We start from the raw sequence: 27,348 nt of genomic DNA, 5'->3' as shown, positions 1-27,348 counted from the left end.
ATCGTACCAATTGGGGTTACAGGTTAGACCCCAAATCAGTTAGAGAAAGGGCATGTCGGTTAGATGATAACTTCCCACAGTCTCTATTTCAAATTTAGTCTTAGTATAGAACTAAGTTCAGTTTTACAGACTCAAGACTGTCAGAAACAGTTACTCAGCTTAGTATGAAACTCAGTATAGTCCCACAGAATCAAGAATGTCAGATACAGTCCCTAAGTATCATTAATACAATGTCAGTATAATCAGATATTAGTTATTTAGTATTTAGATTCAGTATCCAGTGTCACCATAATCTCAGTTACAATTTACGTATTCATGCATGTACTCTCAGTCAGTTATACTTATGCCATTCAGTCAGTATTGTTCATGCATATGAACCAATGAATTTCAGCCTATCTTACTTTGCATACCAGTATATTCAAAGTACTGCCACATACTTTTATCTTGTGCTATGATGTATTATATCATAGGTTCAGATGCGTGGGCTCCCGAACACCCTTAGTAGTTTAGACTTTCAGCAGTTAGAGTTAGCGGTGAGTCCTCATAGTTTGAGGACATAATTGTTTTCTTTCAGTATTTTAGTTATTAGTTCACTTTCAGTAGTTAGAGTTAGTTGGGGGTTTGTCCCATTAACTCCACAGTTCAGACAGTTTATAGGCTTTTCAAAGTAGAAGTATTTTCAGACATATATTTAAGTTTTGGTATTGTTATACCGTATTCAATTTTATCTATAGATTTGAACCTTATGGCATGTTTCTACCTAAATTCTGCATATTACAGTATTATTATTATTCACTTATTGCAGTAGGTACCAGTCATGGGTTAGCTAGTGGTCCTTTGAGATTATGAGCACCGTGTAGCGTCCGAGGTACAGATTCGGGGCGCCAGTGCCTAAGTCTAAGAATGACAGTCGAGATGGAGCACCAGGCTCTAATCCATAAGGTTGTGGGAAGAGTGCTCGTACTCATCTGATTTACAGGGAATATGGTAACAATCATAAGAGAGTGTGTAGAAATAGAAGTGATGTATGTTTTGGATATGGTAAGCCAGGCCACAGGATAAGGAAATATAGAGTAATGGCTCAGAGGGGAAAGAATTTGCACCTACAGGGTCAGTCCAACCGTCCTCCAGCCCAGTCCGGTTACCCAAAAATTTCATTATCTTAAAGCTAGTAACCCATAGTTTAAAACTAATACTAAATAGATTCTAACTATTTCATATAATTATAATAATTTAGATAAATAAACAATAGTAGAAGTCATATATAGTACATACAATTAATAATAATAAAAACTAAGACAAAACTTAATCAAATTGTAATAAAAGATTTGAATTAAATGATTGAAAATATTTGAATTTAAAAATATTAAGCTTTCAGAAGAAGAAGAAATTTAAAAAGTAGGCGTAAGAAAGAATAAAAAACTAGTAATATTTTTTTAACAAATTAATATGATATTTGAATTTAAAAAATAATTCATTAGCTTAGAACTAGAAACTAAAGTTTGAAGAGTCCCAAAAAAACTCTTATTATTTCATAAACTCTTAATAATAATAATAACAATAACAATAAATAAACAATATTAATAGTGGTAGCAATACATGCATAGTAATAATATGTAATACCTCGTATTAGACTTAACTTAGTTCAGCTCCTAGCACATGTATAAGAGGTTTAAAACCTAAAAATTTAGCGAAGTGTTGAGGACTTAGCCATTTTTAAGGCCCTCTAACTTCAAGGATTTTTAAGTCAGCCTTTCGGACCCCGGGACGATGGTTTTTGAGTTGATTCATGTTCAAGGGTCTAAGGAGCATGTCTCGGAGAAGTTTAAAATTTTTTGAATGAGGATTGGGTTGTGTTTGGATTTTGATTCCAGCAGCGCACCGCGATTGCATCGCATCGTGCCTTATATAGCAATGAGCTTGTCATTGCGTCACGCTAGGCCTCCAAAAGGCATTCCAATTATGAAATGAATCTCCTGAGGGACAATTAGGTCTTTTCCCATCGCCCAAATCATAAAAATAAGAGATTAAACGTCGGGTTAAGCATTATTTACCCATTCTCCTTCATTTTCTCTCCAAGAAACCCTAACCTCCTTCCAAGAACTTCAAAAATCCATTACATTCTCTTCAATATAAGTAATAATCTAAGTTTTCAAATCTAACAATCTCAAGAAACGCTTTCAAGATCATCTCTAAGGCTTTTAAAGTCAAGATGTCTATACCAAGTCAAGCCTATTAAGGTATGTGGGGTTATGAACAAGGGTATCCTTTCACCCTTATGCCCAAATTACATGATTTTAAGATTTTATTTAATTGTTTGAAGTAGGGGTCATACCTAAGTATATATATTCTTAAAGCATGTGATTATCATGAGATTTAAAGCTTTGAGTATCTCAAGAGTTACTTACGTTTATGTTCTAACTTATAAGATTTATATTATGCATAAGATTGCACTATCTTGACTTGATTTTGTTGAAGTATTTCAAGATTGTTATTGAGCATGAAATTTTGTTATGAATTGACATGAGTTTAAAGCATGGATTTTAAACCCTAATTTTAAGTGTTGAGATTTCAAGAAGATCATGCTTTTAAGTTTTATTTGATAAGTTTATACCAAGAATGAGTTTGAGATTTCAATAAGACTATGATATTAAGTTGCTTTGATGGTTTTATACCAAGATTTAAAGAAAGATTGATCTTTTGATCCTAAGCTAAGATATGAAATCCACACTTGTTCATTTTGATTACAGAATAAAGCAAAGAGAAGCATTACTGGTTTTTAGTAAATCCTTATGCTATTTTAAGGTGGATTTTCAAAGAAAAAGTATGAGCATATAAGTAAGAGGGAGTAGTATTTAGCACCGAGTTGGGTATGAGTCTAAGTTCACATGTACCAAAACTACGTACCAACATAAGTTTAAGTGCCTATAGTGGGTTAAGTATAGTGATCACTTAAGTTAAGGTTCTATTCCAATGGCAAGGGTAGGACAACTCTGCCTAATGTGGGTAAGATGTTGGACTCCATGATAGCTCACATAATTTATGTCGGTTAGAAGAACCTCCCTAAGTAAAAATAAAGTAAAGCTTTTAGAACTAAGTGTTATGTCTCACAAAGTTTATCATTATGCTTTATTACTTATGTTTATTATTTTATTTCTTTGATTTTATTCAAGCCCAAGTTGAGTCATTTACGCTTAGCATGCATTATTTTAAAATCTAAGCGCACATTGAGTTATTGTTTTACTTATGCATTCATCCCTTCATGCTCAGTACATTCCATAAGTACTAATCCATATATATGTCTATGTGCTACATTGTCTTATAATGTAGTTTCTGGTGCTCAGTTCTAGCTGCATGATTAATTACAAGCATCTCTACCTACACCCCAACACTTGGTGAGTCCTCATAATTTGAGGACCCACTTTCTATTAATGAAGTATTTTAGCTATTTGATTCTATTTAATTCGATTTAGCTGGGGCTTGTCCCAGTGGCTCTCTAGTTAGAAGTAGAGACTTGTCCGGCTATTTTGTTTATAGACTTAAAAGTGTTTATTTTCTAGATTTCAAAGTTTTAAGGATTTTAGTTAGACATTGATTCTATTATTTTAAGATTTCATATGTCAAGTTTATCTTTATTATAAGTTCCAAAGTTGTTAGAAGGCTTAAAGGGTTAGCTTGGGACTACTTGTAGTCTTGAGCATCGTGTGACGTCTAGGGTGTATTTTCAGAGCGTTACAAACTTGGTGTCATATCGTATGGTTTTAAAGAGTCCTAGAGAGTCAGACAAGCCGCATTGCATAGAGTCTTGATCATGGATGTAAAGGGCACCACATTTATGAGCAAGAGGCTTTGGAATGAGTTAGGAATCATCATTTCTTTCATGATTTATTATACTTAAAGTTGTCTCTACTTGATTTAAATCATGCTTTAATGTGATAGAATTTTCATCCTCGCCAAGCCAATCCACGTAGAAATAGTGACCAACTGCTTTAACGTGATAGAATTTGCCTCCTCGCTGAGCCAATGCACGTAGAAATAGTGACCAACAACCCCTGTTCGTGGACCCATTGAATGAAAATGTGTCTCATGCTAAATTTTAAGCTATTTTTTAGGCATTGGTCCAAGTTGTAAATGCCAATATTTAGGGAAACCAACAGGCGACAGTCTCACTTTAGCAGAATAGTAATTTAGCTACAGCCAGGATTCGTGACTTTATGAGAATAAATCCACCTGAGTTCTTTGGGTCAAAGGTTGGTGAGGATCCATAACTCTTCATTGATGAGGTAAGAAATATCACTCAAATTATGTATGTAACTGAGGAGAAGATTATAGAATTGGCATCCTATAGGCTGAAGGATATTGCTTATAATTAGGTTGTTATATGGAAGGAAGGTAGAGGTAACAATGCAGTTCCTATGAGTTGGCAGGCATTTCATGATGTATTTCTGGATAAGTTTTTTCTGCGTGAGATGAGGGAAGCTAAGATTGAGGAGTTCATAGACTTGAGGTAGGGCTCAATGACAGTGAATCAATACTACTTTAAGTTCACTCAGTTGTCTAAGTATGCTCCTGAGTTAGTGGCTGACCCTAGGTTTAGTATGAGTAAGTTTGTTACTGGAGTGTCTGATTTAGTAGTCAAGGAGTGTAGGACTGCAATACTTATTGGGGATATAGATATTTATAGGATGATAACTTATTCTCAGTAGATTGAGGTAGAAAAGTTAAAGAAAAAAAAGAAGAGAAGTAAGAAGGCTAAAATTAGACAGTCTGAGTATGGTCGACCAAGGTCTAGAGGGGGAAATTATTCGCTATTTTAGGGACATTCATCTATGCCAACACCATCTTCAGCCAGTGCCCCTGCACCCAGAACCAAGCAGGAGCAGTGGGGAAGGACTTCTATGTCTAGGTCTCAGAATAGTGTGGATGGAAGCCTAGTTATTGACATGTGCAAAGTATGGAAGAAACCATCCTAGTGAGAGTTTGATAGGAAAGAGGGGCTGCTATAGATATAGCAAGTTAGGTCACAGATTCAAAGAGTGCTCGTATACTAAGAAGGGAAACAAGGATGTTCGTCCCCAGACTCAGGTTACTAGCGCACCCACTTCACCAGGTCGCCCAGTTCTTTCTCTGGGTGCATCATCCAGTACTAGTGGTGGTCAACGCTAGAATCGGTTCTATGCTTTACTATCTTAATAGGAGTAGGAGAGTTTGTCAGATATTATTATTGGCATACTTTGTCTGTTTCATCTTAATGTATATGTGTTGTTAGACCCAGGATCAAATCTCTCTTATATGACTCTTTTGGTTGTGGTAGATTTTAGGATAGATCTTGAAAACCTCTCCAAGCCTTTCATATATTTTACCCCAGTGGGTAAATCAGTTGTTGCCAAGCGAGTTTATAAGAAGTATCCTATCAGTGTCCTACATAGGATCATATTAGCAGACCTCATAGAGTTAGAAATGGTAGATTTTGATGTCATTCTAGGCATGGATTAGCTCCATTCTTGCTATGCATCAATAGATTGTTGCACCCATATGGTGAAGTTTTAGTTTCTTGAAGAGGTAGTTTTTGAGTTGGACGGTAGTTCTAAAACTCCTAAGAGTTATTTCATATCTTATCTTAAGGTTGAAAGTTGATGTCGAAAGGATGCATTTATCATTTAGTCCAAGTCAAAGATACTAAGTCTAAAGCTCCAATAGTTCAGTCGATCCATGTAGTCAACGAGTTTTCTGAGGCATTCCCTGAAGAATTTCTAGGGGCATCTCCAGATAGAGTGTTAGAATTTGGTATTGATATTCTCCCTGACACTTAGCCTTTCTCTATCCCTCCATATTGTATGGCTTCATCCAAGCTTAAGGAGTTAAAAAAACAGGTTAAAGACCTTATAGATAAAGGTTTCATAAGGCCCAGTGTTTCTCTATGGGGCGCTCTAGTCCTGTTCATGCATAAGAAAGATGGCTCTCTCCAAATGTGCATCGACTACTGCTAGTTGAACAAAGTTACAATCAAGAACAAATATCCTCTTCCTAGTATTAATGACTTATTCAACTAGCTTTAGGGTGCAAGTTATTTCTCTAAGATAGACCTTAGATCTAGCTATCATCACTTTATAGTAAGGGAATGCGACATTTCGAAGACTGCCTTCAGAACTTATTATGGTCACTTTCAATTTCTGGCCATGTCCTTCGGGCTAACGAATACCCTAGAAGCCTTCATGGACTTGATGAATAGAGTGTTCAAGCAGTACTTGGACATATTTATCATATTTTCATTGATGACATCCTTGTTTATTCCCGTAGTGAGAATGATCATGCAGACCATCTCAGAATTGTATTACAGACTCTTAGAGATCATCAGTTGTTCGCCAAATTTAGTAAGTGCGAATTTTGGCTAAGATCAGTAGATTTCCTTGGCCATATTATTTCCGGTGATGGCATTAGAGTTGACCCTCAAAAGACTGAAGTAGTGAAAAACTGGCTCAAACCCATCTCTCCATCAGGTATTAAGAGTTTCTTAGGTTTTTTTGGCTATTACTGATGGTTTGTTGAAGGGTTTTCGTCTATTGCATCACCCATGTCTAGACTGACTCAGAAGAAAGTTAAGTTTTAGTGGTCATATTTTTGTGAGAAGAGTTTTCAGGAGTTGAAGAGCCGACTTACCTCAACTCCATTTTTGATTCTACCAGATGCTTCAGATGGATTCATTATTTACTATGATGCTTCAAGAGTTGGTCTGGGTTATTTTTTGATGTAGGGAGGTAAAGTCATAGCCTATGCCTCTAGACAACTTAAACCTCATGAAAAGAATTATCCTACCCATGATCTTGAGTTAGTAGCTCTTGTTTTCACTTTGAAAATTTGGAGGCATTATCTGTATGGGTACATGTTGATGTGTTCACAGACCACAAAAGCTTTCAATAGGTATTCTCGTAGAAAGATTTAAATCTTCATCAGAGAAGGTAGTTGGAGTTGTTGAAAGATTATAACATGAGTGTGTTGTATCATTCGGGCAAGGCCAATATAGTGGCAGACGCCCTTAGTAGATTTTCTATGGGCAGTGTTGCTCATGTTCAGAATGATAAAAAGAAGTAAGTTTAGAAAGTTCATCAGCTTGATAAATTAGGTGTTCGGTTGGTTAATTCAGCTGAAGTTAGTGTTTAGGTTCGGAGTAGTTTAGATTTTTCTTTGATTTTTGAAGTGAAGGAGAAACGGGATAGGGATTCTAGTTTGGTTAAGTTGAAGGAGTCAGTTAGAGATCAAAAAGTAGAGGTTTTCTCCTAAGGGAGAGATGGTGTGTTGCGATACTAGGGTAGACTATGTGTGCCGTGTGTTGATGGTTTGAGGTAGCTGATTTTGGTAGAAGTGCATGGTGTGCGTTACTCTATTCACCTAGGAGACACAAAGATGTACCGTGATATGAAAGAAATCTATTAGTAGAGTGGCATGAAGAGGGATGCTGCAGAGTTTGTAGCTAAGTGTGCCAATTGTCAATAGGTTAAGGTTGAACACCAAAGGCCTAGTGATACCATGCAGGAGTTCAATATTCCCACTTGGAAGTAGGAAGAGGTGAACATGGATTTTGTGAAAGAGTTACCCCGTTCGCGTTGTTAGCATGATTCAATTTAGGATATTATAGACAGAATGACCAAATCAGCTCACTTCTTGCCAATTCATAATTCCTATTCAGCTAAGGATTATGCTAAGCTTTATGTTAGAGAGTTGGTAAGATTTCATAGAGTCCTGTTGTCTATCATTTCAGATAGAGGTACTCAGTTTACCTTTTATTTTTGGAAAACATTTTAGAAGGGTCTTGGTACCCATGTTCATCTCAGTATAACTTTTCATCCTCAGACAGATGGTCAGACAAAGAGGACAATTCAAATCTTAGAAGACATATTGAGAGCATATGTTAGTGATTTCATGGGTAGTTGGTATGATCACTTGCCGTTGATTGAGTTTGCCTACAATAACAGTTATCACTCCAGTATTCAGATGGTTTCATTTGAAGCTCTCTATGGGAGGAGATGTAGATATCCTATTAGTTGGTTTAAGGTAGGTGAGACTGCATTGATAGGGACAGATGTGGTGTTTGAAGCCATGGAAAAAATTCAGTTAATTCTAGAGAGGTTAAAAATAGCCCATACTCATCAGAAATCCTATGCAGATGTAAGGAGGAGAGATCTAAAATTTGAGGTTGGTGATTTGGTTTACTTGAAAATCTCTCCCATGAAGGGGGTGAAGAGATTTGGTAAGAAGGGGAAGATTAGTCCCCAGTATGTTGGTCTTTACAAAATCTTAAATCATTTTAGGAAGGTAGCATATGAGCTTTATTTGTTGGTGAATTTGGCATCAGTGTATCCAGTATTTCATGTCTCCTTATTAAAGAAGTGTATTGGTGATCCAGCGGTTGTAGTTCCTTTGTAGAGCATAGATATTCCGGATAGTCTTTCTTATGAAGAAATTTCGGTTGATATCCTTGATCATCAGATTCGAAGAGTAAGGAACAAAGAAGTTCCTTTAGTTAAAGTTCTTTGGCAGAATTAGTCCGTTGAGGGAGCCATTTGGGAAGTAGAAGCAGATATGTGAACCAAGTACCCTCATCTTTTTTATGCAAGTTTAGACTCAGCTTAAGGTAATAGTTTTCCTCAGATTATCTCTTTTTCATTCTCAATTCCAGCTTTATATAATCATTCTCATGTCATTTCATGCATTCACAAATCAGTTCAATCAAGTAATCATATTTTCAGTTATGCAAGTTCAGTACGTAATCTCAATTGCTAAGAATCCTTAGCTTAACCATTCTCATTCGAGGATGAATATTCCCAAGGGAAAGATATTGTAATCCCCCGTATTAGACTTAGCCTAGTTCAGCTCCTAGCACATGTATAAGAGGCTTAAACCTTAAAAAATTAGCTAAGTGTTGAGGACTTAGCCATTTTTTAAAGACCTTCTAACTTTAAGGATTTTTAAGTCGACCTTTAGGACCCCAAGATGATGTTTTTTGAGTTGATTCATGTTCAGAGATGTAAGGAGCATGTATCGAGGAAGTTTCAAATTTTTTGGACTACGATTGGGTTGTGTTTAGATTTGGATTCCAGTAGCTCACTGCGATTGCATCATGTTGCACCCTATATAGCGATGAACATATCATTATATCGCGCTAGGCCTTCTAATAGCATTCCAATTTTGAAATTAATCTCCTAAGGGGCAGTTAGGTCTTTTCTCGTTGTCCCAAATCGTAAAAACAAGAGATTAAACGTCTTTTTAAGCATTATATGCTCTTTCTTCTTCACTTTTCTCTCATAAAAACCCTAACCTCCTTCCAAGCAAAACTCCATCACATTATCTTCAAGATAAGCAAGAATTCAAGTTTCCAAATCTAAGAATCTCGAGAAAAGCTTTCAAGATCACATCTAAGGTTTTCAAATTCAAGATTTCTATTCCAAGTCAAGCCTATTAAGGTATGTGGGGTTATGAACATGAGTATTCTTTCACCCTTGTTCTTAAGTTGCATGATTTTAAGATTTTATTTAATTGTTTGAATAGGGTTCATACCCAAGTATATATATTCTTGAAGCATGTGATTATCATGAGATTTAAAGCTTTGAGTATATCAAGAGTTACTTATGTTTATGTTTTAACTTATAAGATTTATATTATGCATGAGATTGTACTATTTTTACTTGATATTGTTGAAGTATTTCAAGATTGTTATTGAGCATGAAGTTTTGTTATGAATTGACATGAGTTTAAAGCATGGGTTTTAAACCCTAACTTTTAAGTGTTGAGATTTCATGAAGATCATGCTCTTAAGTTTTATTTGATAAGTTTATACCAAGAATGAGTTTGAAATTTCAAGAAGACTATGATCTTAAGTTTCTTCGATGGTTTTATACCAAAATTTAAAGAAAGATTGTTCTTTTAATCCTAAGCTAAGATATGGAATCCACAATTATTCATTTTGATTATAGATTAAAGCAAAGAGAAGCTTAAATGGTTTTCATTAAATCCCTATGCTATTTTAAGGTGGATTTTCAAAGAAAAGGAATGAGCATCTAAGTAAGATGAGAGTGCTATTTAGCACCGAGTTAGGTATAAGTCCAAGGTCACATGCCTTAGAACTACGTTCCACCGTAGTTTTAAGTGCCTATAGTGGGCTAAGTTTAGTGATCACTTAAGTTAAGGTCCTATTCTGATGGCAAGGGTAGGACAACTCTCCCCAACGTTCCATGATAGCTCATATGGTTTATGTCGGTTAGAAGAACCTCCCTAAGAAATAATAAAGTAAAGCTTTTGGATCTAAGTGATATGACTCACAAAGTTTATCATTATGCTTCATTAGTCATATTTATTATTTCGCAGCTTTGATTTTATTCAAGCCCAAGGTGAGTCATTTACGCTTAGCATGCATTATTTGAAAATCTAAGTGCAAATTGAGTTATTGTTTTACTTATGCATTCACCCCCACATTCTTAGTACATTTCAGAAGTACTGATCCACATATACATCTATGTGCTACATTGTCTTATAATGTAGGTTCTGATGCCAGTTCTAGCAGCGTGATTGATTACAAGCATCTCCTTCTACATCACGACGCTTGGTGAATCCTCATAGTTCGAGGACCCATTTTATCAGACTTTCTATTAATGAAGTATTTTAGCTATTTGATTCTATTTAGTTCAAGTCAGCTGGGGTTTGCTTATCCCAGTGGCTCTCTAGTTAGAAGTAGAGGTTTGTCCGGCTGTTTCGGTTATACTTAAAAGTGTTTGTTTTCAAGATTTTAAAGTTTAAGACTTTTAGTTAATACATTAATTCAGTTATTTCAAGATTTAATATGTCAAGTTTATCTTTATTATGAGTTTCAAAGTTGTTAGAAGGCTTAAAGGATTATCTTGGGACTACTTGTAGTCTTGAGCACCATGTGACGTCTAGGGTGTATTTCCAGGGCGTTACATAATAACAACAAAAAAATTAAGAAAAACAAAAACAACAAAAAATTAAGAACAACAACAAAAAATTAATAAAAACAACAATAAATTAACAACAACAACAATAACAACAAGATGAAAAAGAAGAAGGAGAACAACAACAAGAACAAGAACACCACCAACAATAATAGTATTAGTACATATATAATATTAATAATAAGAACAAGAATAAGAATTAAAAATAAATAAATAAATAATAGTAGTAGGAATAGTTAATACGAAGTAGTAATTGTAGTGATAGTCGTACTATAATAATAATAACAATAATAATAATAATAATAATGATAATAATGATAATAATAATAATAATAATAATAATAATATTAATAATTACTATTAATTTCAATTATTTATCTCAATTCAAATATATAGATTATTAGATAAAGATATATTATATCTGAAAGTAAGGATAAAAAATCACAAACTAATCTTCTTTTTTCAAATATATAATATTTGAATTTAAATTTAAATGAAATTTAAATTGGATGGATTTTTACCTTCTCAGTCTCTCTTATATAGAATTTGAAATACATTATTCTTTTAAAAAAATATTATCATTATCTTAAAAATAGAAACCCATATTAAAGGAGTTCTAATAGAAAATTGCTATTTCAAGGTTATCTCTTTTAAAATTTAAATGCTATAAGATATATTTAAATATTATTTATCTAGTCATTAAGAAAATATTAAAATAATATTAAATAAAAATAATAATTAGTAGTAGTGGTAGACGCAATAGTAGTAGTAGTACATACGTAGCATGTATTTAACAACAACAACAACAACAACGACAACGACAACGACAATAATAATAATAATAATAATAATAATAATAAATAATAATAATAATAATAATAATTAAAAAAAAAAAAAAGAGACTTACTTTCTCGATTATATGATGCTAATATATTTTCTAAATTTGATATAAAATCTGAATATTGGCAAATCCAAATCGATAAAAATCATACCTATAGAACTGCTTTTAATGTTCCTTTCGGACAGTATGAATGGAATGTCATGCCATTTGGTTTAAAGAATGCCCCTTCCGAATTTCAAAAGATTATGAATGATATTTTTAATCCCTATATGGACTTCATCATTGTCTATATTGATGATATCTTAGTATTTTCAAAAACCCTCGAATCTCATTTTAAACATTTACATACGTTTAAACAAGTAATTATTCAAAACGGTTTAGTTATCTCTAAATCTAAGATAAGTTTATTTCAGACAAACATTAGATTTTTAGGACATAATATTTCTCAAGGTTCTATTGAACCTATACAACGAGTTCTAGAATTTGCTAAAAAATTTTCCGATGTTATTACTGATAAAAAACAGCTTCAAAGGTTCCTCGATAGTCTTAACTATATTTTCCCTTTTTATAAAAATTTGTCTAGAGACTTAGCTCCTTTATATGATAGACTAAAAAAGGATCACAAATATAAAAATAATATTTGTCTCGGAGCTAAGTCTCTATATGCTTCTAAAATAATATTTGCGAGATGGCAAGCTCAATTAGCCCCGTTTGATTATGAAATACAATATAAAAAGGGTAGTGAAAATTCTTTGCCTGATTTTTTTATCTAGAGAATATCTTATATGAGTTTTTACACATATTTCCTCTCTGAAAAAACTGTAATAACTATTATCAAATGCATTCCTTTAAATGAAGATATTCATTTTCTTATCTTAGAAACTCTAATTCATCGTTTAATAGAAGAAGAATTTTTTGAAAATCACGATGAATTCATTGATAACGAAATCTATTGGTTTGACATTGACTTAAGTAATTAATGTTTACAGATATAATGAAATTCTTTCTACACTTCTTCTCTGCAAAGTTCTTACTCACCTTTATAAAGGCAGTTCCTCTGAATATGGATTTACACATGCTCATATTACGGAAAGTTATTGACGATCTTATTACAAAAGATACACTTTATGAAGATCTCATCGAATATATGTCATGGTATGCCGATCCAATTCCTGATCCAATTTCTGAATTAATGCAGTATGGATCCTCCTTGGAAAATCGCCAAAGGTAGAGGACGAGGTGGAAGAAATCAAAATTCTTCATATCGAGGTGGAAGAACAAACCCTTCATATTTTGATCGACAAAATTTTGCATATAGCTCTGCAAGTTCTAATTTTCCTGTTTTACAACAAGGGAATAGAACTTTGATCAATTCAAAAATTCATGGTGATGTATCATCCTCATCAAAAGCTCTGAATATTGGTTCTTCTGTTCATTTAGAAGACATTCCTGAAAATCATCCATTATACAAACAACTGCAATCTTATTTATCAGATCAACAAAAAACTGCAGATTCTTTTGCGTCCATAGTTCAAGAAAATTCTGAAGATAAACCTTCATATGAAAAACTGGATGCTAGAGAGCTTATATTATATATTGAAAATCAGCATATTCCCGGGCAAGAAAATTCTGAAGAAGCATGGAGACTACTCAAAAATTACCTTACTGCCAATGTATATTTTACTGGCGAATCATACAAAACTCGGACTTATTATGAACACATATTAGTACAAACTTTTAGTGCAACCTTTGATCACAGTCCCCTAGGAGAAACTACCCCAGGAGTTCATGGATACTCCAAAATGGTAATTAAAAAACTTATTCCTATTGAAGAATGGGGAATTTCATCAATGACTCAACGCTCTATGCCAATGGGGCCGATGGGCCAAACCCTTGCCAATTTTACTTACTGGGATTATATTAAAGCCTTTTCTCAAGTCTTATATTATAATAATTATAAGCACAAACACACTTGGTTCATAAAAATTTGTGCTAAAGTATTTGAAAAACCTATCCCAAACTGGTTTATTCAATGGTGGTCTCAGCATGGACCTACGGTCAAAATATTACCTCCAGAATATTTTTCTTTATATTCCTCATGGAAAAAGTCCTCTCCTTTCTTAACCAAATTATATCTTTCAAATCATATTTGTAAAATCGATACTATCGATCAGATGTATTTCTATATAGAATTCTCTATCCCTTGGATCCATCGCTAGTCCATAGAAATAGGCTATGATACTCAGCAAATTCCTGCCTTATACCGAACATTTTATTGTAATTTTTGGGACAAATTGCTTCGGAAAGATCCAGAGACTAAACTCCCCTATGGTCATGACCAACGGGAGGAAATAGTTAAGAAAATTGCTGAATATGAAAAAACTCCCAAAAAATCAATTTTGGTCGAAGAAAAAAGTCTTAACTATGTTTTCCGAAGAATATCTGCACATGGCAGCAATAAAATGCAAATGATCGAAGAATATTTATCAGAGGTCAGGGATAAATTACTGCAAACTGTTGAGCAAAATTCAGACGTATCAATGAATAGTACCGAAACAAATGCTGAAGATATTACTGACGCACAACCTCCGGAAATTCTACTAGAAGAAGAAGAACTTGAAAAGGCTGAAGCATTTATCAAGAAATGGAAAGGCAAAGACAACATATGATTGATGGATAAGATATAATTGAAATAAATTCCTCTCTGTAATAGTAAAAACACTGTGCACAGGGACCCATCTATTACTGTGCAAGATTCTTTTTTTTTATTATTTATAGGTGCCTCATTCTTGAGAAGAGGCAAGAGTGCAGAACTACTCTCCTTTATTTTTCCCAAACACTCTCTCTCTCTCTCTTTGTAAAATATTCAAGAATTAAATAAAGAAGAAACTACTTGTTTACTATTTCAGTTGAGTTCTCGGCTAATCAGGTACATATCTTTTTACTTATTATAGTTATTCAAATAAAACTTCTACCATAATCTGGCCGTGACTATGTCCAGCTGAACAGTATCTTATATCTATGCTGAAGATCTAACTTCGCTGAGATGTTAACTATGAAAGCTCCAGACTCTATCAAAATATGAAAGAATCTTTTTAATTTCTTGACTTGGTTCCAAAATGGAGGTATAGTCGAGTTCAATAGACTTATGTTAACCTTGTCTCTGTGACGCTGTCTAGTAAGTTGTGCCTCTCTAGCCCGTATTGATGAGAAAAGGGCGAATTTCCGCACAATTAGAACTTCTAGACATGCCGGTTCAACATAAGGTTATTAAATCTCTGACAGGCCCCATGTTTGGGTAAAAGAATCGTCCATACAGTCATAAAATTACTTAAGATTCTTTTCTATTTTGGTTGGTGCTTTGGTTCGGTCTTCCGACTTTGGCTTAATCCGATATTATTATATGGTCTGGTAGGCTGAGATAATAATAATAATAATAATAATACGTTATTTACTATAACGAAATATGTGATAAGTGATCTGATTTCAAATCATTCAGAAATTGAAATATTACACTATAAGATAAATATGTATTTTATTTGAAAAGATAAAGATAATGAAGAATCATCTTCTTTCAACAAATTGATTTATTTGAATTTGAATGAAAGTTGAAATGGAATGAAACTCTAGCTTCATAATTTCTCTTATATATACTCCTAGAACAATATATAATATCATGCTTATTTTATTTATGATACCTTCATATTCTTTGTTTTTAATTTAATATTTTTATTTTTATGTGCAGATGGTATGGTGATAATTTTAAAAAATAAATTTCTTTTGTAGTATATCCAGACTTGAATTCAAGTAAGTGACATTTTTTCATACTGAGACATTTTTTTCATTTTGATTTTGGAAAAGTAGAATTGTAGAAGAAATATATATACTACTTGATTAAAATAATGAAGAGAAACATTAATGTTTAAATATATATATATATATATAGTAAGAGGAAAAGCTCGTATGGTAATAAATTACAAAAGATTAAATGACAATACTAGAACAGATGCTTACAAACTACCCGACAAAAATGAGTTAATAAATAGAATTCAAAATAAAAAGGTTTATAGTAAATTTGATTGCAAGTCAGGCTACTGGCAAGTTAAAATGCATCCAGATAGCATAGAATGGACTGCCTTCACATGTCCAAGCGGACATTTCGAATGGTTAGTTATGCCGTTTGGATTAAAAACAGCTCCGCCCATTTTTCAACGAAAAATGGATAACATATTCGGAGAATATAAACATTTTATCCTAGTATATGTAGATGATATTTTAGTTTTTAGTCAAACCATGCAAGAACATTTAGGACACTTACAAGTAATTTTCAGACTATTTATTAAACATGGTATAATAATAAGTAAAAAGAAGATGGAGTTATGCAAAACTTATATTAATTTTCTAGGAATTACTTTAGGAAATGGAAAAGTAAAACTACAACCACACATAGCAAAAAAGGTACTAGACATGCCAGATAAATTAGAAACAACAAAAGATTTACAAAAATTCTTAGCATTAGTCAATTATGCACGAAATTTTATTCAAGATTTAGGAAAAATCGCAGGACCATTATATGCAAAAACCGGTAGCAAAGGACAAAAACATTTTAATATAGAAGATATTAAATTAGTCCAAAAGATAAAAGAAAAAGTCAGCAATATCCCGGACTTAAAAATTCCATTAGAATCGGACTACTTAATAATTCAAACAGATGGAAGTGATTTAGAATGGGGAGCTATTTTAAAAGCAAGACCTAATAAATATAGTAATAAAAATGAAGAACAAATTTGTGGCTATCAAAGTGGCGCGTATAAAGAAAAAGGTAATATGAGCGCCATAGACTTAGAAGTATTAGCAATCATATATGGCCTTAATGCCTTCAAACTATATATACTAAATAAAGAAGAAATATTAGTCAGAACAGATTGTGAAGCTATAGTTAAATTCCATCAAAAAATAAATGACAAAACTAGTAGTAGACGAAGATGGCTAAATTTTACAGATACCATATCAGTTTATAAGAATATAGTATTCGAACATATAAAAGGAAAAGAGAACGCATTAGCTGACCAGTTAAGTAGATTACAACTGGAAATAACTAAATAAATTTTTAATTTTTATTCATTTGTTTTCAGCATGAGACCAACAGGACAAACTCCTGCAGACAAAGGCAAAGGTGTAGCTTCATCCTCAGAAGCTTACCAACAGACAATGTTAGGTAACTTAAATTTTAGACCATTAGAATCCCTCGAGACAATGGAACGAATTCATTTCGGCCCATTTAATTTAATAGCATACCCTGAGAGCAATATATCATTTAGAATAAAATCAGACTACGTTTTAGACAGACCCCAAAGGTGTTTAATCGATAACCTCTGGATTTCTTATAACAGACAAAATAGAAACCATTTCATGGCATCAATGAATGCTTTATGTCATTACATGGCCAAAAAAAGTAGGCCCCATTTTAAATACTATGTCGTAATCCATGGAAAAACTAATGGCATTTTCCAAACTTGGTTAGAGGTATTAGATTCTATACAAGGTTTCAAAGCTCCTCTCTTTACAGGTTTTAATGATTTCACAAAAGCTACTAATCATGCTAGGGGATATTTAGGCCCAAACTATTACATATCTCCTTCTCTGAGACAAAATCCAGATCAGATACCCCAGTACAACTTACAAAAGGAAACTGGAAACATTATTTTTTATAATCACTGTTCTTCCATGACTGAAAACTTCAAAACACTCAATGCCCAGAAAGAGTCATTGCTCATGGAAAACACTAGACTAATCAAACACATACAAATGTTAGAAACAAAACTCAGACAACAGACTCCCGTGAGCAAAACTGATGCACAAACCCAGACCCCAACTCAGAGTTCTCCATTTCCTCAAAAAATGGATGAGAAGGGTGTGCATTTCCCAATAAATGCTCAGAAATCCACTGTACCGGATGTTGGTACAGCTAGTCCGATTCAAACGGTGATCGGTAAAGACACATCAAATCCGTTCATGGCTGTCACTTTGCCAAAAAGTGAAGATGAAGGTTGCTCTTCATCAAAACACAAGCTAAAACCTAAGCCTTCAAAAAAGACTTTAATATCCAAAAGAAAAAGTGAGACAATAGAGAGCATAATTAAACAAACACTAGATAGATTCTTTAACAACCAAACTCAAGACAAATATATTGATGAACTATCAGACGAACAACCAGACAACGTAGTACCAGCAATAAATAATACCGAAAGTAATTCTGCAAGATCAAATGAAGAAGATAGCATCGCGCAATTCGAAGATAGCATAGCACAATTCCAGGATGCCCAGGACCCATATGAAGATGACGACTCAGGCATGAGCTTCGACTCCATAGCCCTGCACAACTTGGATACGTAAAGATACTCTACAAAGACTCTGCAGTTGTCCTAGTTTGTATTATTAGCTAGTATGGTCAAGTGGGGATGCCCACTTTATGTCTTGTAATAGTCCGTGTCAGTCTGAGTGCTTCCTTTATCACTACTTTCTAAAAAGAAAGAAAAACTGTTGAAGCACGCGTCAACAAAGGTACGAAAGAAAATTAATAACGCATGTGACGATGGGGCCCAATGCGTACCCGACTTGCATTATTAAAGTTTTCTTTCTTATCCTTTATCAAAAAGTGTCGGCCCATTATACTTCGGCCACGTAGCAGTTTTAAAACCACTCCTTTACGTAGTTTTCGCCTATAAAAGGCACACATTTTGTAGTAGAAAATCAGAGTGAAATCAACCAACTCTTCATCTCCTTGTAATATTTAACACCTTTCTCCAAACCAACTTGTCTAACCCAGTGTTTTCTATATAAACTTTGTACCATCGTGTTTCAATAAAGCTTGAAGTTTTTTCATTCAAATATTTAGGGGGTTCCCGAAAAGGAAACCTCTCTCCTAGTTACTTTATGTAAGTTCTTATATTTTCCCCACAAAAATATTTCTATTTATGTTCTTACATATATGTTTTGTTTCTGCATAACCATGTAAATTAACTTAAAATTCTTACCCTTAGTATATGGTTAGTCTCTTAATTTCTTAGTATCTACGATGGATTAACCTGTAAATTCCTAGGAATTCTGGCCTTGTTAGTCCAAAAGGTCTGCACTATAGACGAAGGACGAGTGTTAGCTGCCAGATAAAAAATTTTCGGGGTGTGGTTAAAGAAGTATGATGTTAAGAATATAGATTAAGAGGAAGAGATGAACAGGGTAAAATAAAAAATAAAAAAATAAAAAAAAAAAAAAAAAAAAAAAATCTCTGGGGAAAATCGATAAGAATAAAATAAACATGAAGAAACCATAGGAAAGAGGGAGTACTGAGTAGGATTTTTTTACAAACTGATTCATTCAAAAGACATTCATTATTCACTGAAACATCGAAATCTATTATTCATTGAATTATTTATTGAAATATATATATATATATATATATATATATCTTTAAATTTATGTACGCATGCATATAAACTATTTAAAAAATTAAAATTTCTTCATTATTTTCTAATTATTTTTTAAAGAAAATTTATCTTAAATGATTTTTTACTATCTAAATATGCAAATCTGATTTAATTAATTATAAATACTAGATAGAATTTAAGTTGTGATACCTTATCTACTTTTATTTGTATTTGAGATGAGAATCTTTTAAAATTTGATAAGAAACGTAAATCTATGATAACACTACATGTAAGAGTTAATATTTTTAAAAATAAAGTTAAAGAAAAGTGGTGAGTGACTAAAAATCAAGAAACAACTCAATTTTTTATACTGACAGTTTCTCATGTTAATAATTTTATAGCTTAATTTTTTAATTGAAAAAAGTAAATATTTAATCACAAACTAGAATAGTAAATTTTCAATGATCTAGCTTATATTATAATCAAATATGATGTATACAGTCACACATCTACATTCTTTTTTTTTTTTCACATAATGAATTCATAATTTTATTTCCTTTAACTTCATACTCCAGAAATTTACATGCATTGTAATTTTTTAAAAATTCTTAGGGAAAATTAATAATTTTTTTGAGTTTTATTTAAAAAATAAAGTTTTGAAGTTTAATATGAAATAAAATTATATTTTGATAGAGGTGAGAGTGTTTAACTTAAATTTAAATCATAATTATTTCTAACATATAAGTTTATTTTGGAGTTTTCTTCAAAACTGATTTCTTTTGTAAGGTAAGAGAAAAGAAAACTCAATTAGTTGTGTGTAACAAAAGAAAAAAAATATAATTTAAAGTTAAATTAGAGAAAAGTAAACTAAACTAATTAAAATATAGTAGTAAAATAATGTACACCAAGAGGGGTGGGGGTGGGGGTGGGGGGTGGGGGTAGATTTTGATCTAATTTGAGAAATAATGAAGTAATTAGATAACACACATATTACTATTCATAAATTTTAAATTGAAAAGAAGTGAACAATAGAGTAAAAATTTAAAATTTAAAAAATCAATATTAGCCATCTAATATTTTTAAATTATGAAGCATATAATAAAGAAAAATGTGAAACATAAAAATTTTCTCACAATTACTTGATTTTTTTACTTACGTAAATTTAACTAGAGATGGAGGGAGGGAGGGGGGGGGTGGGTGGGAGCGAATATTAACAACCTAATATCTTTAAATTGTGAGTAGTCTAATTAAGAAAAATCTAAAAGATAATTTTTTTAATTACATAATTATTTTTACTTTTATAGATTTGGTTAGAGCTTGAGTTTTTTTTTGTGGGGGGTGGGGGTGGGGGGGATTTCATTGAGAAATAATATGATAGTTCAACTATTTTTTAAGTTTAACAAGATATCCCTATATAAAATTATCAAATATAATATTTCAATATTATCTGCGCATCGTGTGGGTACCTAAACTAGTTATAAGAAAAAAGAAGTAGCATGATTATTATCAAGTTTGAATTCTTCTTTATTTCAATCCAGCTCACCCATCAACATAAAATTAAATTGCATGCTATAATATTTAGTCTTTTTAGAAAAATTCAAATACTCTCTTTCGAATTCAGGAAACCTCTCAGAGATATTTTTTTATTTGAAAAGATACAAGAGTGAAATCATAAACTCGTTGATATTGAAAGATCCAACATATTCTTCTCTTGTAGCATCTTTTAACTACTCTTTCATATATTTAGATGCCTGGGCTGATATAATTGACACTGCTTATGTAATATGGAATTCAACAGTGGATGAAGCTGAAAAGTTATTCACCCAACAAGAAGTTCAGTTCACATCAAGATTTTTTTTTCACATAACATTTTCGGAAAAGGGCTTAAAATGCCCTTCAACTATGTAAAATAATGCAAAAATATCCTCTGTCTACCTATTGAGCCTAACATGCCCTTCTCGTCTATCTATTAGGTCTAAAATGCCATTTTCGCTTACCTATTGAACCTAAAATGTACTTTTCATCTACCTATTGGGCCTATTTTACCCTTTTATTTAGGCAAATTACATAAAAAAACCATCCTTAAGACTTACCTACATAAATAATAGTACTTTTTTAATATTGCAAAAATAAAAGTATTTTTACATATATAGCCATTTAAAAAAAAACATAATTATAATTTCTAATTTAATGCTCTAACTAATTATCAATTCACCTTAATTTAAGAGATATATTTTCAATCTTCAAGTTAAAAGTGGAAAAAATAATCCCTGCTTCCAAATCTCTCTCTCTTGTATTCAAAATTCAAATATTTTTAAATAAACTACGTATTTCATTATTTTCTCGTGAATGTTTCTTTTTGTTTTCATGTATGTTAATCATCTAGTATTATTTTATTATCGTATATTTTTAGTTCTAATGTAATTGATTAACCGTACCTTTTTATGGATAAATAATCATGAAACAAAAATTATTATGTTGAAAGTACAGATTTACCATGGATTTTTGTTGAATAAATATAATTTATGTCAAAGTCAAATTTTTGTTATATTTTTGATATAATTTATGAGATAAATATTTATAATATATCTCATTATGTCGGAAGTACTTTTCTTGTTAAAAAATTATTTATTAAATATAAATATGCATTTCCAGTATTACATGGTATAAAATTTAGAATATACCATGTATGTTTATGATATAAATATAATTTATATGGTATAATATACTATGTGTTTATGGTATAAATATAATTTGTAGGGTACAAATATACTATGTATTTTTATGATATAAATATAATTTATATAATATATAAATATATCATTAATTTTTATGATATAAATATACCATATATTTTTATGAAGGCATCGTAAAAGTAGGCAATAAAAAAAGGAACGAACAGAGGCATCCAAAAAGTAGACAATAAATTAGAAATATGGAAATTTAATTGATATTGCGCACTGTGTATTTGGTTAATATTAATAAAAAGGATAGAGATTTTATGTAGTTTAATAAAATAAGTTGTGGTATTATGTAACCTTTTCGTAATAAAGGGCAAAATAGCCCCAATAGGTAGACTAAAAAGGTATTTTAGTCCCAATAGTTAGACAGGAGGGCATTTTAGGCACAATAGGTAGACGAAGGACATTTTTGCACCATTTTACATAGTTGAAGGGAATTTTAGACCCTCTTGTTACATTTTAGTTATATTGTGTATATACTGACATAAGTTGTCCTTTTTGTTATTATAGGAAGTTGTTGGGAAGAAATATAGAGTGATGCCTATATCAAATCTTTGCCCTAGTAATCACCAACCAAAAGTAGTATCTTCTAGATTTAGTAAAGTCATGTCGTATAAATACTATATGGTATTCAATTAAGTTGTTCGTAAGAAGTTTTCTCATATGAGCACTACCATTATTAACTCTTTATGATATTTGAGTGGGTGTACGTAGTTAGATGTGATAATAATTAAAGGAGGAAGAACAAGAAAAAAAAGAGAAAACGAAGAAAAAATAATATGTGGAATTATTGAGAATTGAGTGTATTTACAAGCAACAACGAACTTAATACCTTTACCTTTCGATTGAACCAAATCAAATAATAATAACTCCAACTCAATCAAATACGAGACCATCAAATTGAATTCATAAAAAGAAAGACTCAATGATTGATTAAGTGAAAGAAGTTAACATGAGCAATATTGGGAATCTATCCTAATCACTCAACTACAATTAACAACTACTTGATTAATCTAATGCTAGGCTTCAACTTGAAACTAAAAGTTTAAAAGCTCTCAATTCATCATAATCATCATAAAATAAGGAAGAAATGACTAAGACAACTATTTATAGTTGTTGCCTTGGCAAAACTAATCTATTACAAAAATAGCTCAAAAGTGGATACTTTAGGAAATAACCTACAAGGGTTTTTTGTAACGCCCCGAATCTGGTACCCGGAACGCTACATGGTACTTATGACCCCGAAGGACCACAAGCAAACCTATGACTGATATTTGTACTGTGTACTGCATAATATACCATAAAATGCAGAAACATGAATTGAATGGCCATAAGGTTCAAAACTGAATGAACATCTGGTAAACAATGTCTGAAAACAGTATAACAATACCAAAGAAATCTGAAATAACTGTCTGACATGCTATAGTCTGAAAGCCTCTAAACTATCTGAATAAGGAGTTGATGAGACATGTCCCTAACTAACTCCGACTACTGAAATAAACTGAAAACTGAATTAGTAATGAAATTATCATGTCCTCGAAGGATGACGACTCACTGCTAACTCTGATCGCTGAACTGGGATGCTACTGGTTCTCTGGAGCTCGTACTTCTAAACCTATGGTATAAGACACCATAGAGCAAATGTGTCAGTACTTTGAATGTACTAGTATGCAAGTGAGGTCGGCTGAATGCAATAGGTTCATATGCATAAACAATACTAACTGACTAACTAACATGAACGTGAGAGTACATGCATGCATACGTAACTGTAACTGAGATCATGCTAGGACTGAATACTAAATTCTGACTACTGAGTTTTACTAATAACATGGAATTACTGATATATAAGGGACTGATACTATATTACTGATACATGAATAACTGTGTCTGACAGTTCTGATTATGAAAAACTGGTCTGGTTGACTGTACCTAACAGTCCTAAAGATGAATACTAATGACATGAATTTTGATAACTGATATAACTGATAATGTCAATGACTGTATCTGATAGTCCTGAATCTAATGGAACTATCTGAGTTCCGTTCTATATATGAGTTGACTATATTTGATAGTCCTGAAATCTGAAGAACTATTTGAGTTCTTTTACTGAGGCTGAGACTGAGACTAGAATTGGAAATGTAGGAAGTAATCATCTAACCAACATACTCTGAAACTAAACTGGTGGGGTCCAACCTATAACCCCATTTAGAAGGGTGTCAGTACCGCGCCACTGTTAAAGACCTGCTATGAGTATACCCTCTCTGACAGGGATCTCTTCCATCAACCCTTCCTGGTAGGTAACCCAAATGAGACGTATATATGTCCCTAAACGCATAGGGTGCATCTCAACCTATGCTAGCTACGTAGTTCTGGAATTTAGGGATTGCTTCTAGGGATCTCAGTCCTATTTTGCGGGTGAGTCCTTATCCCTAGGCTCGCTCGGTGCTGAATCCTACTCCCATCTGAAAGACACTGAAATGATTAACTGAGCTGAACTGATACTAGTGGTATTGTTTAGCGGAGCTAAACTAAACTAAATTTACTAAGTTTCATTGACTGACAGAATGTACTGAGTTCTGAGGACTGACTGATAATACCGAAGTTACTGAGATTGACTGGGAATACTAAGGTTATTGAGATTACTGAGTACTGAGATCACTGAGATTACTGAACTACTGATATTACTGAGATTTCTAGGTTTTCTGAGTCATATGACTGACTGAGTTCTATGGATCGTAGCTTGACTAAGAGTATCGTGAAAACATGACATGGCTCTAGGCGCACAACTAAATTATCGGGTACAAGTACCCCCAGGACTCGATGGAAAGAAACTGACATAGCATGACTTACGTGAACACATGACCAAGAACACAATTCATAATTCATATATTAAAGAACTTCATCAAACATGTGATATGCATAAACTTGTACAAACATGGGGATTTCATAATATCATGCTAGTTGGGCACTTTTCCTTCATATTGACATTTAATCAAACACATGATAGGCATAATATATGTAGACACCATTATACAAAAATTACACATCATGATTCCACATCTAATTTCATCATCCTAGGGTTTAATCATAGGTTCACATGAATATACATCTATACAAATCAATTCCACAGAATATTAATCACCCAACATGGATTTGAATTCAATTTATCATTCTCAACATAAACAAAATAAACCCAACATGAAGTTCATACAGAAAATCTAAAATCTTGACTTTAGAAAAGAGATTCTTGGGCTGCATGGATGAAAGGAGTCCATGAATGAATACTATGCATACCTTAGTTCATGATTTCCTGAATCTTGACGGTGAAACCTTCTTGAATTTGAATTACCAATAGAAACCCTAGCTTGTTCTTGAGAGAAACTTAAGAGAAACTAGTATATTTTGGATGAAGAATGGCTAAATCACGTGTTATTGGGTTTAAATAAGGGTAGGAAATTGACCCTTTTAACCATTGTACGTGTCTTGTAATTTCAGTAAAATTTTTCCGAACTGGCCCCCTGGCGCGATGTGGTGCTATCACGCCGTGTCACTGAAATTTGATAATTGGGAAACTGAGGGATGGCGCGACGTGGAACCATTGCATTGCCCCTTCCTTACCTGGAACTTTGGCATGACGTGGGGGAAATTGCACTGAGACACTGGAAAAGGACAATTGCCATTACCAATATGGCACTGTTTTATGATGGAAACTTGAAATAGGCATAACTTCTTACCTGGTTATTGTATTTAAGAGGATCTTATATCAATGGAAAGCTTATTAAAAAAATCATCATTTAATTTAGAAGCTAATACTAGGCATTCTTGGGACGAAATTAGCTAGGAAACTTTGGGGTATTACACTCTTCTTGATTGACCAATTAATATCTTGATCACCTATGGCCTTGTGTATTTATTGCTTAATGGATTTCTTCGGGCCCTATCATCCATATGTAGAAGTGTCCTAATGTGTCCCAAGCTAACCAAGTTTGTATTATCCTCTCCTTCTTCAAAAGGATTCATCCTCTAATCCAAACCTTGTAACTATATGAGGATAAACAAAAATCATATCCTTGTCATATGTGGGTTAGCACAAGGGTTATCAACCACACCAACTTGCTAAGGAGGCACAAATTTGAGATATAACCAACTATCTTTGTGTTGAAGAAGATCTACTCATCATATAAGCAATGAAGGCATTGTTCATAAGCAAGATCATGAAACAAGGAAACCACAAAGGTCTTAATGGCATCAAGAATCCCATGAAATGATATCACATATAATTAGAAGCCATAAGACATAATTTTTTCATCGTCTCACAATAAGATCTCGCCAAAAATGGTGCAATCACCCATAAGGATTTATTCGGGTCAAAAAAGTAAAAGGCCCACATATCTCTAGCTCCATGTAAAATAAATCCTATACCACCATGGGTATCATCAAGCAAAGTGATAGTAGAGAAAGGTGTTAAGCTCACTATTCTCATCTAGGGTGTGCCAAAAGATAAGAACATTGATAGATAAGAAGAGACATTTTAAACACAAAAAAACCCTCTCTATCAAACAACTTCCCAAAGAAAAGAAGTGCATAAACAAAGTCATACTACTAGAATGGTTGAGGGATCTATTATAGGTCAAATCACTCCATATAAAATAGTACAACCCTTTGAAGGTGGCAAGAAGCCTTTAATATCCATGGACTCTTCCATAAGTAGGTAAATCACTTAGAATCTCTTAGTTGTGGGTCACACAACTTAAGAACAAGTATGTCAAATAAAGATGCACGTACATAGAAAACTCTCAAAAAAAAGAATGTCACGTTTGACTTAGGGGTCACAAGCATGAGACTATAATTGAGCAAAGGGTCATCATATGCAACCAAGTAATAAAGAAAGAAATAAAAGGTGTTCAACTTATCCCGAGGGATATTAATTGTACATACAAACTTTAAGAAAAGAATATTAACAAAACGGTATTCATAATTTGAAACACAAGAGGACAAGATTAACTATTTCAAGTACACTTCTTTGTCCTTCCTCTATTAAATCACACAAGGAAGGGATCAACAAATGGAACTATATTTCTTGAGAGATTAAAGGAACTATAATATGCACTTCCTATGTTCACTAATCTTAGCATGCCCCTAAGATCCATCCTAACACCTCAACTTGTCTAACCATATAAGTGTGAGAAGAAGTAATACATAAATTGGGTATCACGAATGCACTATAGCTTCTTTCTCAAACAAGAACTATAGTTGGCATTCAAAACATGAAATGCACATAACTTAAGAAATGCCAAGACCAACCATGAATATGTTGGAACTATATCATCACTATCATGATAGGATATGATGTCACATAATTTTGAGAACCTACC

The sequence above is a fragment of the Capsicum annuum genome, chromosome 4 (genome assembly GCF_002878395.1).
Source record: "Capsicum annuum cultivar UCD-10X-F1 chromosome 4, UCD10Xv1.1, whole genome shotgun sequence".
NCBI classification, from domain to species: domain Eukaryota; kingdom Viridiplantae; phylum Streptophyta; class Magnoliopsida; order Solanales; family Solanaceae; genus Capsicum; species Capsicum annuum.
Note: the sequence above shows the minus strand (reverse complement) of the source record.